Raw genomic sequence first — 13,526 nt, 5'->3', positions numbered from 1 at the left:
ATATTTGATTTGAGATTTTTTTCAACAAATATATTTGATGAAGTCTTATTTCCTTTTTCTAAAACACCAAGAACATTCACCCACCCTTTAAAAAACTGAAAACTATAAGGAATAGAGTTAGATGACCTTACCAAGGGTTTTTCATGTTCAACAATCTATACTTGTTTCAATTTAATTCTTTCACTTTCTTGTAGGTCCTTGAGTCTTTAAAAATAGGCATAGAGATGGTTCCAAAACATCTTTGACATATGATCATCTTTTATGCTGATGTTTTCTTGGGATGTATAGGAGATTCTCACTCTATACTGGTCAAAAATCTCATGAAGCACCTTTTTATTTGTAGCATGAAGTTCTTCAAGAGTAGGGATGAGATTCAAACTTGCTTGCTCCAACCTCATCTCCTCTCTTTACATGCCTTTCAGCTTGTAGAATCTGGAGCACACACATTTCCATAGGGATACATAAACATGATCATCTTCAATACTAATATTCTTTTGGATGACATGGGAGATTCTTTCTTTTTATAGAAGCACAAGATCTTGCAGTAGCTTTTCAGTAGTTTCATTGAGTTCTTGGAGAGTGGGCTTAGGCCTTGGCCTTCACCCAATCTATGAATTTGGCATGGACATTGAGTTAGACTAAATATTCTTAGACTAAAGGGAGCATGTCCTTCATACAGAGTCACTAGACTTCATTATAGGGAAGACACCTTTAGATTTCCAAGAATGAGAAACCAATCGTGCTGGTCTTTTATTCCAATCCCTAGAAGAGTCACTAAAAGAAATTGGTTAATAATTTATCCCTGTTGCTAACTTGACTTTATGTTGACTCTAGACACCCAGAATGTGAGGAAACAAAAGGATGTCACCAAGAAATGGGTTAGTGTATGTTTTATATCACTACCCTCTGAATTATAAGTACATCTCCCTTATATGCAAGACATGCAATGAATTATGTCTTTAATAAATTATTGGGATGGGGATATGCTCTTAATGTGAGACCAGAAGAGGAAAAACTAGATTGTTTACAAATACAAACAACCTAGGCAGGATAAGATTTGGGTAGCCTATGATAGTCAGTGGAGTGGATATAAAAAGCTACCTAAAAGCCCTTCTAATGCTACTCCTAATATAATATAAATGCAGATTAGTCATACTAAAATGTAATCTAGGGAGATAGTAGAAATGTATATGAAAGATGAAATGGAATCCACCTTGATTGATAACACTCCACTAAAATGGAATCTAGTAAGATATCAATAGCTTTAAATACATATGTACTACAATCCCATAGAGGCTACTTTACTATGCATGATTAACTTAGCTAGAGGAGATAATAAACAAAACATTAGAAATGCTGATCTCAAATGGAATTAAGCCCACAAAAGATCTAGTTACATATATTAATTAAATCCTCCATTTCATAAAACTCGTTGTTGTTTGAAAATTCTACTAGTTTCCAATTACCTCAATGAGAACAAGACACATCTAGGGGTAGCTAACTCCCATCCTTAACACATCTTTTTAGACACTGGGCCAACTATAAGGCTAGACCCTTCTTCTAATTTAGGCTCTACCAAACCTAGGTGGGTGGACCTTAGATTCAATTAATATGGTACCAGTGTAAAAAAACATATTCTTGAATCTATAATCGACAAATTTAACCCTTATATCTCCTAATAACTCATGCAATAACACAGATCTATAGTAGCTAAATGCAAATCTATGAAATTCACAAGTTGAGTGAGGATTAGACTTTTCATCTCTTCAACGTGAAGGGGAAAAGCATTTGATTAATAATGTTGATTTCAAAAAAATCCCTAATATGCAGTAGCATGAACAAGTGATCATGTAACTGATCAGTGCCTAATCCATTAGGTAATTTCATGAATCAATCACATACATATGGATACTTGAGACATATTTGTATCTTCAAATATTTGATCTATCCATTCACCTTGTAAATAGACATCTATGTTCAATCTAAATCTCATTCTTATTTGATATCCTCCTTAATAAACTTGTAACCCTATTGATTTCTCTAAAGCATTTACATAACTCCTTGAATTATAAGCAACAATGAAATAACATATAGCCTTATGGGACTGCAACTATGACCTAGGCTCTTTGTTCAAAGATCATAAAACATTGAAAATTCATTGAGAAAGAAGACAAGATCTAAAATGAAAACTCAAACACTTGTTTTTCTTTGTATTGATTTCCTTGAAATAATAAATTCATATGCATGCAATCAGAACATAGAAACACCTAATAGATCTGAACTATATGTATATATCTTCACTACTGTTATTCATACAAGAGAAATTGTTGAAGAAAATGTGGTGTCATAGTATGGGAACACATCAAAATTGGAACCAAAACATGGTATCACAACAGTGAGTGGTTTTTCTCCAAAGACTAGAACCAACCATTAGAATGGATGCAAGAAAGAAAGATATAGGAGAAGAGTGAATTCCTAGATTTTTTGTGAAAACAACATGTGTCCACTTGAAAAACCTCTCCTAACAATGAAAAGAATCTCTCTAATCTCTCTCTGCAATTTGCATATCAAATCTTCAATCAGTTTAGCCTCCAAAAGCCAAAAATATCTAAGATATTTAATTGAACAAATAACTAATTTTAATGCCAGATCTGAACCCAAGGCAATAGCAAAAATCAGTTAAAATGACCTCTTAAAGGAATGAAAACCTTTTTAGATTTTTTTTTATGCTTCAAAAAACATCAACATTTTCCTCCTAACTAATTATGATGCTCTATGATGATTTTTTCCCATTCCACTGAGAATGCCCTGGAAAACAAAAATCTGCTTATAACTCAAACTGGTGAAGACCTGCTCAAAAAATGACCCCATATCTAGAAAGTTCACTTCTTCCTAGTTCCAATGGTATATTGAAGTGCATATTTAGGACAAAAAATGCCCCTTTGGTAGCAGTTTGAAAAATTTAGGCCTGGGCTATGAACAGAGCATTAAAATGAAAAATTTAAAAACACTATATAGTTAGACTATATAAAACTTTGAAATTCATTTAAATCCTTCATCCTTTTGAAAACTTGATGTTTTGGTGAACTTGAATTTGATTTTATTTTCACTTTAATTATTCCCCTTTCCACATGTCAATTTTCTATTGGCCATAGCACCATTTGAAACATTTTTAATTAATTAATTAATATATTAATTAATCCTTTTAATTCTATCATCCATCTTTGAGCCTCATTATTTTCCTTTACATTCTTATGCTAGGTGAACATATTAATATTAATATTAATATTTCATATCATCCCTTAGCATCGGGACCCCTCCAATTTTTCTTTATGCACATACATTTTCATTCACCTTTTCACCCTGTATGCTTACATAGGGAACAACACATTAATATATTAATCTTTTAATTAATATTTTAAATCATCATTTCCTGTAACATCAAGACCTTCTGAATATTTTCCTTCCACTCTTATGTTTTATCCCATAGCACATACCTTTGCAATTTGCTTTACGCTCTTACATCCAACATAAGAGCGTAAGCCTACCATTTTCATTCTCTTGCTCATATGCTCAAGACTTTCCTGTAGCATCGGGAAGCCCTTGAAAATTTCTCTCTAGTTATATGTTTAGCTTCCACATGGCACTTTCTTCCTATGAACTTTGGCTCAAAAGTTATTGGTTTTCTCCATCCAGTCAGTCGACCATGGGCCCCACATATGAGCATTGCCTTTTCAAAAGGTTGTGTCTTTGAGACACTTAGCTATTGTGTGGATTTGAATATACATACCATAAAATCCTCCAATTCCCCCAATGTATGATAATTTCTTTTGAATGCACTATGGATGACATTTTGTTCTTAACGCTGCCAGATTCCTTCATTGAACCTGCCATTCCTCTTGCAATTTCTTCCATTTCTCTCTGACTTGCATGAAGGTGGGGCTCTCTTGAAACTCTCCCCCAACCTCCTTCACATGTGGGCTAAAAAGTACCAATGTAGAGACATACTCACACCAATGATATAGACCACAGTAGTAATGTCAAAACATTTTGCATGAGTTGTGTGAGCTATCCTTCTTACCATTCATGGAGATGAGGCTCATTTGTAGTTATGGCTCCCTCCAAGTCAGCTCATGGCTTGTATGCTAGCTAGCTCCCTTTATACACTACTTTTCTCTCTCATGTGGACTCTTTCTATTACCATGGCACCCTTTCCTAGACTCTCTTACATGGTCTCTGCCTTGGCTTTGCTGTATGACTAGTGTTGTGATTTTGTCACTGCTCCATACACATCTTATTTGGCTTTCAAATGTGCAAGTCTTCTTTTCAATGTGTGGGTTATATTCCATTTTGACTGGCTCTTTTCTTTTGACTAAATTTGTATGCTTCCTTGGAGGATTAACTATTTGCATAGGGTCAATGCTTCCCTTGCTGCGGCTTTGGCTTTTCTTGCCTGATGTTTCTTTGGTCACTTTCTTTGTGTACCGTGGCCTCCTATATTTTTAGACACTGCCCTGCCTCTTCATGGCCACTTCCTATTTTAGTGTGTTTTGCCTTCTCCATGCATGTGGGTTTATTTTTATGTTTGTGGGTGATCTTCCATTCTAGTGTAGACTACTCCCAAGATATTTTAACATATACCAACTTCAATATAAACTAAAATGGCTCATGTTTCTGGAAAGGATGATCTTCTAAAAAAAAGCCTTGGTCTTCAGTGCACTAATTAAAATCTCCATTTTCACAGCTAAAATGTGCTAAAAGAGAGGGATACAAAGGTGTATACATGTTTATTGAGGGGCTCTTGTCATAATCTTTTGTCATGTGCAATAGAACTATTCTAGAGAGGAAAATAATAAAACCAAAGTTCTCTGATGCAATCTTACTTCCACTCTGACCATCTCAGTCTTCGAACACTATGATGCTTGCAAGGATGGTTAGTGTTGTGAACATGAAATAGTAAATTAGAGAAACCATTACAGTGTTGAAAGTGTCAAGATCCTTATTCAAGTAGTTCATTTGCATGATAACACAAGTAATCACCACCATCATGATAAACTGTGTATCTGGATACATCAACTAACTATTTCCCTCAAAAGTGAGCTTCAAAGCAATGGCTAGTGCTTTCACACTCATGACCAGTAAAGAGCCCATTAAAGAGAAAATGCGTGTGAGGACCAACACATTTGTATTTCCACATCGTGGGGAAAAATGGAATATCACTACCATAATTATCACCACATTTTCCCTCCAAAATTATGACTAAGCCCATCTATCTATGTAAACAATAAACATTGACTCAAATTCCTCCTACTCTCTAAACCAATTTTTTCTGTTTATTACAAAAATAACAACGTAGCCAAATTTTGACCAATGCAAATATTGTAACTTTGAATGCAACTTTCAATGCCCAAACACTTAAACAATCTGACAGGAGTTAGTCGGGCCCCAAAGTGGGTCTGGCTAAAAATTTTTTTGTTTCCAAATAACTAAACTGCAAGATTGATTCATTCACCCTTTGGAACTAATTTTGAAAAAAATTTGACCACTGAAAGTGAACTTGAAACTCATTTTACATCCTTTTGCAAACTATCAATTTGGTACTAGGAGGTCCTTTGACTGACTTTAAAAACTAACCAAAACACCTAATTGGGCTCTGAAAAATGGCACACTGATTGCTTATTTTGCACTCTTGCACCCTATTGAATCTTGTCTCATGTCAAATTCTCAGTCAAAAGATATTTTCTATCAAAGTTGACCTCTCATAACTGCCTGTAAGAAAACATGTCAGAAAACTATAAATTGCATTTGGATTTGGCTCTAAAAATAAGGCAAACTGACACTTGGGAGAACAAAAGCTAGGGTGTTGATTCACTATCACAAGGAGAGTATGAATCTTTGATTTGGGCTCATGAAAAATAACTAGGTGCATTTCACGAGTAGTCAAAGTGGGTTACTTGGATTGTTTAGACTGGAAACAATGGTAGAAAAAGCATTTTTGCAAATGGAATTGACCTAGGAAAGTGTGCAAACAAATTCATCAAAACTTGAAAATTGGCATACTTAAAGTATTTTTGGAGTACAACACATTGGTACAATCCATTCAATCTCACCTATCATGGATTTCAAGTTATGACATCATGAACAAGAGTACTGATCAATCTGTGCTTCTTGACACTAGTAAAAAGTTACAAGTTGCATTTGGAATCGCATTTAAAAATTGATCAAATGGATTTGTCGTAAGGTCAAAATTGAAACATGGTAAGTATCTAACCTCTAGAATGCAATAGGAATTTTCTCATTTGGGTCAACTGGTCAAAAGTTAAAACTCATCAAATAAGGCCTCCCAAAATTCAAAATAAATTACATTAGCATGACAACAACAAATGACCAACCTTGAGGGATTCAAAATGATTCAAAATCTAAAACATAGGCTCTTTGGTATGGAAACTAAACACTCCCAAAGTGGCAAGTCATGAAACATTTATGAGTGTGAGATATTTAATGACAAACATGGCCTCCTGTCGCTATTTGACACATGTGAAAATGCAAAATTGTAAACTACACAAAATAGGGCTTCACAAAATGGCTCATAATGTCAGTTTATCATCATGGAATGAGTGGATATGTTGAATGGAAGATGTTAGAAACATTAAACACCTTACAGGCCTCAAAAGTATAGCCAGGTATGAATGCATCAAAAGCATTTAAAAAGCTTGATTTTCTCAAAATTTTCAATATGTGATTAAAAATTAACCATGTAGGTTTTAGTCCCAACACAACCTCTCAATTATTACTCAATATCTATAAATATAGGGGGAGAATTTGCATGAAATTGTTGATCCTTACATTATCATCATAAATTACATTTATAGTTTTATGTCATTCCTCAATTTAGGTAGTGCAACAACCACACAACATAAAGAAAACATGAAAATTTCTAATCTATAGTGTGTGGCATATTTCTCAACATACTTGGTGACTATTTATCTTTAGGTGACTCAAAAAATATTGTGAAAATCTTCATTTCTTTCAAATTTTTCTATTGTCACCTAATCCATGTTTTTCATATTTCAATGGTTATAGTAAGTTTGAATTCTGGTCATTGATCTTGAATTAATGATCATGATCTTATTTTTTTATGATTTCTTCCATGGGTCCCTTTGTGTAGATGTGTCGAGTGCTCATTTTCCCACATTGATTATTCTTCATGCATCTTTGAATAGTGGGAAAGAGATAGGTGTTGATCTAATTTTGATCAACAACTTCCATAAACTAAAGGTCTTTTATAACAATTAAGAACTCTAACCAACCCAAGCATGCCATCTAGATGACTTTTTGTGAAGCATTCCCTTTTGTATCCCACAACTAAGATTGGTCCCACCATTTTTAGGTGTCAAATTCTCACTTTCTCACTTCGATCATTTCTCATGCAACTTTATAAAGCGGGAAAGTGACAGTTGTTGATTTTTAAAAATTTGACAGCTGACCGCTATCTCCTCTTTCCATGTTACATCTTCACTACAATTCAAGACTTAACATTTCTTCTAACCATGAAATAATGATGAATCAAACAATTAATGATGTCTTAGATTCAAAACTGCCAGATAAAAATTGACTCATCACTTAAATGCCTAACACGATGTGAAATCTTAAGTCCTAACTATTGTGTTTATCTCTTTATTGCTTTATTGAAAAACCAAATGCCGCTTCTTTTCATCACTTAACTCATTCAATTACTGAATTCCTTGTCGCCTCTTCACAACTTAACATGTCTGCATCCTACTAACCCCAACAAAGTAACAATGACTTCCTTTATGGGTCCCTTTGTGTACACGTGTCTAGTGCTCACTTTTCCTTTTTGGTTATTCTTTAGGAATCTTTGAAAAGTGGGAAAGCGATAGGCATTGATTTAATTTTGTTGGACGATCAGGATGTGTTGATGATCTAGGTTACTATTCCAACTTCACTACTTAAAATATTAATTGTATTACTTCATGCGATGTTGTGATCAGTACATACTTAACTACCTAGACTACCTTTTGTAACTTTGCAACACAAATTTGAAAGTCAACCTAAACACTTGTGAGGCTGTGATCATTAGCTTTGATTGCCATTTTATGCATGATGCACCCTGGTAACTTAGAAACATTCAAACCAAAATCAAGCTACGATCATGTGATCACCCTTGAATTGACTACCTCGTATCTTCACCAAGTTCTGGGAGTTAGCATTTCATTCACCTACAATGTGGCATTTGTCATCCTTGAAAGTTCACATCAATGCCTTATGATGTTGTAAAGACCATTTTGAGTTTAGCTATTACCTTGTTTGTAAGCTTGCAACTCAACAATTTGACTCATCCTTTAACCTTGTGAGGCTATGACAAGGAGCTTTCTCTATTTCACAACCTTGACCTTGAGTTATCTTTAACCACATGCAATGATGTGATCTTCAACTTGAGTTAACTACTGCTATCTCTCACACTATCACATGTTGGCATTATATTGTATTTGTCATTAGTGACAACACTTACTCAATTTTGAATGATTACTGAGTTCATCACTCAGTATACAATGTATACCAAGCATTCAGTGGTTACCTTATAGGTTCATCACTTAAGTAGTTCATACCAAGCATTCTTGAAGCTACCGAGTGAGTGTGTAGTCAAGTAGTTCATACTAAGAATTCATGAAGCTATTGAGTGGGTTTACAGCCCAACAGTATCTACCAAGCATACAGTGTTCATTGAGCTTCATAGTGTTTATTGAGTGATGGAAGTCCAGTGTTTACCGAGTAAAGAAAGTGTAGTGCTTACTGAGTGAAAGCAAGGTAAATGAAGGATTCAATTTTTACTAAGTGTTACTACATCTACCAAGTCTCCAATGGTTACCAAGTTCCAAGCTATGTTGTGTGATTAGTATGGACCGAGCTTCTACTTCTACTAAGTGCATGACAATGCCAAGTAATGCAGTGGATGCCAAGTACTAGAAGGTTACCAAGTCAGCTTGAAGAACTAGAGTTTTCTACTATTTGGCCGACTCAGTAATATTTTGTTCACTTGTGTTTTGGCTGACCTTGCAATTGTAATTATTGGAATGGTATATATGTGAATTAGTTTTGTAAATCCTTTAACAGGGTAGACTTAATAGTCTTTGTATAAATATCCTAACCGAGTGCATACTTCATTGTATGTTTGTAAATCCTCTAACAAGGTGGACCTAGTAGTCCTTTGTGCTCCTAATAGGGCAGATCACCAGAAGTGGTCAATGTAAGCCTTAATAGGGTAACTTCATACTATAGTAATGAAGTTTTTTGGGTATCATCCTCACCCTAGTTTTATTTTTCTATTTGGAAGGTTTCAGGGTTAGCAAATCACTGTGTACATGTGTTATAAATGTTTGATCTCTCATATATGCAGTAGATTAGATGAATAAATGGTGAATAATATATATGCTTAAAGTGTTGAATTATTTAAAAGTTTTGAGGTTACTAATTCACCCCTCCCCTCTCAGTAACTTGTCATATCTTGAATATTTCCAACATCACAACTTTCTTTAAGAATTAACCTTAACACCTTGTGATAGTGCAAATGAATGCTTTTTCTCTATCATAGTATTAACCTCAAGTTACCCTTATCTACTTGCGATGATGTGAACTTCAGCTTTCATTTCTTTGCAACCCTAACTCATGATCAACTTAAACTACCTATGACCATGTGATAGCCTTAAATATTAACTATCATGTTCATTCTTCACATCCTCACAAATTGAAAATGTTCAACTATTTTATCACTTGTGATGTTGCATTAACTGTGTGAAATTGATTGTCCTTTTGTGCAAAACTTTGCAACTTAAGATTTAACTTCTCATTCAACAGTGCAATGTTGTGATGACCTTTGATCTGATCTTCATCTGAAGATCAAGGATCCATCTCTAAGAGAAATTGACTTTTCAATTGACCAATGGCATGTGTTCCATTTGTTGATTGATTTTTCCACTCATCTATGTAGTTACTAATAAAAATTGGTTTCTTTTCACTCTAAGCTTGATAACCTATGATATTTTCCATGGAAGCTATAACACAATAGGAATCTTCACCTCCACTATGATTAAGAATAGGGAATGATGGATTAGTAAAGTATCTAGACCTTCTTGTCATCAGGGGAACACATAAACAAACCCTCTAAAACCTAATCACCTAGCCTTTTGACCAATGCATTGCTCACATGATTTCTTGCATTAGGTTAGCTTGAAAGGTAATTATGAGAAGATAGGTCATCCTAGAGACATTCTAGACATAGACTCAAACTAAACATTGACTTGACTATAACTTTAGAGAAAAATGGAATAGGATTGAAAACTGGGCAACAATAATAAATTTAATTCCACATATATATTCTCATAGATCCATCATGATTGTTTATGTTTAGATCCTTCAAAAAATGTTAATGAACTCCTTTCTCAATCCTTATGAGTTATATCTCATTATGTTCCATTTAAATGCCAAAAGAGTAACCAATTGATTAAATTCTTCATATGTAATAAAAGAATGATTTGTAACTTCTAGTATTCACTTTCTTAATATTTATTTTGTAGTTTTATATATTTATTTTTATAAGTTTCCCTTGGGTAGATATCCATGTTCGGTGTTGCAAAAATTTGATATTTTTCTCAGATTGGCCCTAGTCAATTACTAGTTTGACTAATGAAAGATTCATTGGGAATTTCTTCCTTAATAATGTATTCAAATAATAAGATTCACTTTAGTAGACACTCTTGGAACTTATTTTTGAATATTGTTTTAGGAAAATGATGTTTCTTTTCCAAAGGTTGATATACTAAATAGTCCAACCAATAATTATTTCTACCATTGTATCTTGGTGCAACCCATATAAATTTTAACAGTATGATATACTAAAGACTGGTATCTCATTTTTGCTAAGAATTGGTTTCTCATTTTTAGCTATATGTAATGACCCTAAATTCATTTATTTTCATAAATACTTTCACTCACTTAGGGAAATATCATTTGAAGGGCATTTCCTATATTCTATACACAATATAGGTTCTTGACATGCATCTATGTCAGCGTATTCATACTATCCCTTTGATCACTTATAGTAATATAGGATTTGATTTTGCTATGCCTCTCCACTATTATTGGTGCCTCTCAACTTTGTGAGCAAGGGAATTGATGCATAATCAATGCACACAAATTAGGATAAATAGTTTGATATTGTATAACTATATTAGACCAACTTTAGATCTGAGTAGAATCCCAACTTGGTTGTTGTTATTAGTCCACCTCTACTTGAATCATATTCTTTCTCATCTTTTCCATTCGCTCATTAATTATTTCTTGTATTCCTTTATCTAAAATAATCTTCTTGACTCATTTCATTGAGTAATTTAAGGGTGTGCATACTTCCAAATATGTATACATTGAAATAACTTGTTGGTGCAAAATGTATTGTGTTTGTTGTAGTATATTTTGTGGATTGCTTGAGGGTTGAATTTACTTGTATTTATTTCTTTATGGTAATACCTTCTGATGCTCACTTTCAGCTTCACCATTAATCTCTTGGTCCATCTACTTATTATTTACATTTCATCCAAATTCTTAAAACTTTGATAATGATATTCCACATGGTAGAATTAGTCCTCTAATACCAACTATATTGTCCCCTTGTTAGATATTCTTATTTTGCCAATTTTTTTTTTTTGATTCCCTTATTTTTGGTGTGTAATATTCTTATATACATTATTAAGAGAAAGAGAAAGGGTGTGTTCTTTCATTTAATTTAATCATAATAATATTCTATTAATATTATTAATATTAGTAATTATATACTTGTCAAATTATATATTTACATTAATTTAATCATTATGTAGATAACATAATAGAAAATTATAATATCATTGCACTATTATAATGGTACATTATTATTATTATGTAATATATTGTGTCACATAATATGATTGTACTATTGTAATTATATAATTATTTATTATTTGTTCTTATATATTAATTAATTATTTAATTATATAAATCCTATTCTAGTGGGGATATCACATATGTGCTATAGTCTACTCCTCTCTTGACTCTGGAGTATTCTCACTAGACTCAAAAAATCATACCTTAGATAATCAATACAAAATTTCCCACTTTGGCATTACAAATCATAACGTCGTACAAAGTTCTTACATGTCTCTCTACTAGCTCAAGAGGGCAGAACCTTGTTGTCCCCAATCACTTTAGCGAGCATGTGGGTGGAGTCATCATAATCACCTAATCAAGTTATACATCTTGTAGATTACATGGAATCCTTCTAAAGGATTGTCACTGGTATGGATAATGATATGAGCCAGCTTAAAGTAGACAATAATGTAATGAATAACCAACAATCTGCCCCCTACAACAATGAAATATATTCTCGGGACAAAGAGGTTCCTATAAGTATGGTCCCTAAGGCACCAATAACAATATCTACAACCAAAAACCAAGTAACCAACAATGGAACATCATGCCAAATAATGGAGGCATCAGCCTGAGGCATCTTGATCATCAAGTGAATAAAAGACCTATTCATTTAGCTCAATTGGTAGAGTTTCACCCCTTGAAATATTGGTGTCAATTACATCATGTTGTGTCACACTCAGAGGCCACTTACACTTCTCTAGGGAAGGTAATTTAGATCTCTAACTCAAACCTATAAGTGCGAGTTGAATAGACATCTCTAGAGGCATTGACAAAAGCATCTAGCTCTACCCTCATGTGTAGACTATCACTTAATTATATGGAAATCAATGAGATGGGGAGCACATTCTCCAAGGGTTATTTAGTGATTCCATCTCTTCTTATGAGGCCAATGTTTTTACTAATTTGTGGCCTCCTTACAACACATTGAACCAATTCAATATGGGCCCCTTTACAATGTCAATTCCACCTAAAAATACATTTATTCATCAATATCCTTATGCCAACACAAATACACCTCCTCCCAAGGGATGCACCTAGAAGCCTCATAATTCTACAATAAAAGGCTCTAGCTCCTTGAAGTGAATTGCAATATCAAAAGGGTAATGGAGAGTGCCAACTCCACCATGTCCTTGATGGATTTATTGTTGAGCTACCCAAAGAAGTGAAAGATGCTCATACAATAACTTAACCTACCCAAAATATGCCTTATCACTACCAAGAGTGCAACCTTTAATGGTGCTAATGTGGCCATCTTTCAGGGAAACACTGAGGATCCCCCCTTATTACTCAACCTAAAACTTATGATAAAAAATTGCACAACTACTTGGTTGACTCTAGAGATTCTAATAAATTCATGCCTCTATCCATATGTAAGAAGCTTATATTGGTCTATATTCCATCTAAAGATGCGATAGTGCAGGTTGATAAGACCATCATTAAAATAGTGGGCAAGCCGAAAAAATTCAAATCTAGCCCATTGGAGAACCCTAAGTGTCTAGTGTCATTGACATCCAAGTTGTAGACATCCCTAACCTATGGGATGTTAT

General features: G+C 33.8%; 1 pseudogene; it reads right to left on the bottom strand.

The window, feature by feature from the left end:
* Positions 1-4,656: 4,656 nt before the first annotated feature.
* On the bottom strand, positions 4,657-11,573 carry LOC149553045 (putative magnesium transporter NIPA1 pseudogene; annotated as a pseudogene).
* Between the last annotated feature and the right edge of the window lie 1,953 nt (positions 11,574-13,526).

Source organism: Cupressus sempervirens, chromosome 6 (assembly GCF_028749045.1).
Source record: "Cupressus sempervirens isolate cs-2001-9-10 chromosome 6, ASM2874904v1, whole genome shotgun sequence".
In the NCBI taxonomy this organism is placed as follows: Eukaryota; Viridiplantae; Streptophyta; class Pinopsida; order Cupressales; family Cupressaceae; genus Cupressus; species Cupressus sempervirens.
Note: the sequence above shows the minus strand (reverse complement) of the source record. Positions and strands in the feature narration are given on the sequence as shown.